Genomic DNA, 4,658 nt, shown 5'->3' on the forward strand with positions numbered 1-4,658 from the left:
GGCCTGAGTAAGACTCTCAGACATTCTGGAAAAGTCTAGATCCCTACAAACCAGAAGGGAAGCCTAATCCTGGGATAGTGGGAGGGTGGCTTTCCCTTTCTTGACTTTCAAAATTAGATTGTCAGTCTCCTAAAATGTAGTCAAATAATATTTTATTGTGGTATGAATTATCAGTCTAGTATGATGGGAGAATTTTGCTTACAGTATTAAATCAAACACTTCATGTTGTTTACTCTGTTCAAAAACACAGCTAAAGTGAAAAGACAACCCACAGAGTGGGAAAAAATCTTCACCAGTGAGACATCTGACAGAGGTTTGATATCCAGAATATATAAAGAACTCAAAAAGCAAAGAAGCAAGAAAGAAAATGACCCATTTGAAAGATGGGCTAAAGATCTAAATAGAGTATTCTCAAAGGAAGAAATAAAGATGGCTAAGAAACATCTTAAAAAGTGTTAAACATCATTAGTAATCAGGAAATTGTAAATTAAAACCACCCTAAGGTTTCATCTTACCCTAATCAGACTGGCTAGGATCAAGAGAACAGATGACATGAAATGCTAGCAAGGATATGGAAAAAGGGGAACACTCATTCACTGCTGGTGGGATTGCAAACTCGTGCAACCCCATGGAAAACAGTGTGGAGAACTCTTAAAAAAAAACTAAAAATGAACCTATGACCCAGTTATACACTCCTTGGCATATACCCAAAGGACTCATCCTATTGTAGAGACACTTGCACAACCATGTTTATTACTACTGTTTTCACAATAGCTAAGAGACGGAAGTAACCTAAGTGCCCCTCAAATGAGTGGTTAACAAAAATGTGGTATACTTACACAATGGAGTTCTATTCAGCAGTAAAGAAAGATAATACAATGAAATTTTCAGGTAAATGGATGGATCTAGAAACTGTTATACTAAGTGAAGTAATACAGACTCAGAAAAACAAAAGACATATGTTCTCCCTCATTTGTAGAACCTAACACCAAATCCTTTTAAATGATGCTGTGCAGCAGTCTCCTCTGCATCAAATAACTGCCATCATCACAACTTCAGCTGTGCCTGATTGCTAAACATCATCACAATTGGACTTGTTGATGGTTGTGTTCCTTCATTAAAGGAGGAGTAAGCAAGGTCATTGGACCCTCACTGGAGTATGCAGCCACTCTTCCCAGACAACTGTATATAATTTCGCCCTAATCACACATGGTCTCCTGAATTTGGGGATGACTAAAGTGTATAATCTGGGCAAGGCTAGGAGAAGGCTTGATCCATGCTGGGTAAAGGCTTTCCAGTGTGCATACCCTCAGGTCACTCATACACTTCAGCAACCCCTCCGTCATCTTTGTAAGTAAGCTCAGTAAATTCATTGGTTCCCCAGGAAAACTTTAATCAAAAATTGGTTTGACACTAGAACCATAAAAGGGGATAAGCACTGCTTAGTATCCCCAGGAAAAGAAGTCTCACAACAGATGTAAAATTTATTAGTTAATGCTATTATGTCTCATGATTATTTAAGAAAAGAGAATGAGAATGTAAAAGATGTTAAAAGAATATAGGAATGGAGATATTTTCCAAAATAGAAAAAAATGAGAATATCTTAAGCAAGTGATGAAAGTCTTTTGCAGGATGAGACAAAAATGATATACACATAATCTTAAAATTTCTAAGGTCATAGTTTAGTCAACTAGTTTAAGGAACAAAACATATATCTAGTCAAGGTTTATCTGAAAATATTTGTTTTTTTTACCCAAGCCTTATCTACATAGCACATGACAATTAAAAGTACCTGACTGGTGGAACTAAACTTACTGAATGCTTAACAGCCATAGTTTGAGGCCTATACTAATTTGGTCAGAGGGACATAAAGGACATTTTTTGCTCCTTGCCCTCCTAGGTCAACTAAGTTCCAGGGGACTATGGAGCATCTCTCAATATGCATTATTCCACTTACTATATCAATTTTCCTTTATCAAGATGCTTTTAAAAATTTTCGTACGATGTTATTTTGATGCCACTTCTTTTTTTATTTCTACCCCAAATAAAGTAAGATCTGTCAAACTCTGTAATTAAGAGTTATTTCAGTTCCTGGAAGTTTGATTCAGTTGTTTTTTGTTACTATTTTATCATTTTTTCCCTTTACAGTGAATCTTTTTTTTAACATTTTCTCTCTTTTTAAATTGAAATTTTCATATTTGTCTATAATGTGATTTGATCAAACCCATCCCATATTCCCTCCCCTGAGTTTTATGTCACTAGCAACATTTTTCCTGTTCCTGCTGTTCTTATGTCTTCACTCTGCCCTTTGTACTTTGAGAGAAGCACCCAAATTTGATCTCTGCATCTTGGACTTGTTTTCTCCAATGTTGAATCTGCTCCTCACTGCATCAATTAGGAGGTAAATCTCTCATTTTTTTTCTTGAAAAATCCTGCTATACTCCTTCCTTCTTAGCTTGTACTTCATTTCCATGTTTTCCTTCATACACAGATACCACTTCCTTTACAATTACTTATTCAAAAATATTTTTAGCATATTCAGGTAACACTGTAGCCAAGAAATGCATTTCATAGTACTAAATAAATCTGTATAAAGTATATAATTTCATTAAGGCACAATCGAAATAGTTGAAATCCCACATTTCTCTAGTTCAAACCAGTACACTGCATCTTTACTTCCTAATCCACATGGCAACTACAAACCATCCTCGACTCTGGTTCCAGGGAAATCCAAAGCCCTTTTCTGACCTCTGTGGCATTGCAGGACACAGGTGCACTCACATATATGCAGGCAATACACTCATATGCATAAAATAAAAATAATAAATAAAATATTTTTTGAAAATAAAATAAAAATAAAAAAGACTATTTTAGGCTTTAAGATGCCTAAAGTTCTTTCTTTTTGCTTTTATTTCCTTTACCATGTTTAAGATATGATCTTCTTACCATATTTAAGATAGCATCTTCTTAAATTCGATTAGGAGGTGGGTATGTCCAACTACTGATGCTTCAGAGAGACTTAGAACTCTACTGCCTCTTTTATCTTCTTTAACAAACAGTGTATAAAATGTGGAGTCCCTTTCCCTGGGCCTGCAGGACCTCAGGCCTCTCTCCAACCCACAGGCCTCTCTCTCCAGGGTAAGTCTAACCTGCCCTCCTTGCCTTGACTCCCCCAACCTCACTCACCCTCCCATCTCCCCGGCCTGTCTCTCCTCCTAGCCTGGGTCCTGTCCCATTCCTTGTCTTGGTGCCCCAGACACCTTGGGAACCACCACTGCTTCCTGATCATGTGCATCCAGAGTAACTCAGTTCCTTCTGGGGTCCCCAGGGGCGCTCTGGGCCTGGCCCTGTCCTCACCTCCCTCTGCCTCCCTGGGTCTGCACAACCTGCCAGCCTCTTTCCTGGACACCAGGGCTGACCTTTCCTCTTCCTGGTCTTATGCATCCAGACCAACCCAGCTCCTCAGTGAAGCCCCAAGGGCCCTTGGGGCTGCCTCCCACCCAAATCTTCCTTTGCATCTCTAGGAGGCATGGCCACCAGCTGCCTTAGACCAGCATCTTTCCTGGGCTCTACTCCCAGGCCAGTCCAACCCCAAAATTCCTGAGGCCAAAATCTATTCTGGAGGGATCCAGACATTAGAAAAAAACCTGAGAGCATCTGATACTCATCTGACAGGCTTCTGTGGGAACTCCTGAAGACAAAAGCAATCTGGCCGCTCCAATATAAAATCAAAACAGAAAACTGGAAGCTTAAAGGAACAAGCCCTTCATGCCCCAAAAGTAAACCACAAAAATACATAAAGTTCACAAAAAGAAGCAGACCTAAACTTGAAGGCTTGATTATCACACAAGAATCAGAAACAACAAAAGAAATTCACATGTCAAAATCACAGAGAAAAAAATAACATGAAAAACCAAAATAACATATCCCCACCAAATACCAATAGCCCTCTAGGGGAGTACAATGAGAACCACCAAGAGATAATGCAGGTCGTGGAACTCTAAAACAATAATAAACATGATAAAAGAATTCAGTGAATTTAAAGAACACACAAACAAAGAAATCAAAGAACTGAAGGAAGATAGGGATAAACTTCTGAATTAATTCAGAAAAGAGTTAGAAATACTGAAGGCTACTCAGGCTGAAATGAAGACGGAAGTGAAACACTCAGTAAGCCAATTAGAAATGATGGGAGAAAGCCTCACCAATAGGATGAATGAAATGGAAAACAGAATATCAAGATTGGAAGATAAAGTGGATAAACTAGATCACTCTAGCAAAGATTATGAAAAATTTAAGAAAGCACAAGAATGGAATATGCAGGAATTGAGTGACACCATAAAAAGACCAAACTTATGAATCATAGGCATACAGGAAGGAGAAGAATCCCAAGATAATGGCATGGACCAGCTCTTCAACCAAATCATGGAAGAAAATTTCTGAAAATTAAAGAAAGACATGCCCATACAAATACAAGAAGCATATAGAACACAAAACAGACAGGTCCAGAAAAGAAACTCTCCACAGCACATCATAGTAAAAATACTAAACACACACAACAAAGAAACAGTACTGAAAGCTGCAAACAAAAAACAAGTCACATATAAAGGAAAACCCATTAGGATTACAGCTGACTTTTCAATGCAAACTATGAAAGC

Source organism: Nannospalax galili, unplaced genomic scaffold (assembly GCF_000622305.1).
Source record: "Nannospalax galili isolate Female #2095 unplaced genomic scaffold, S.galili_v1.0 scaffold17, whole genome shotgun sequence".
NCBI lineage: Eukaryota > Metazoa > Chordata > Mammalia > Rodentia > Spalacidae > Nannospalax > Nannospalax galili.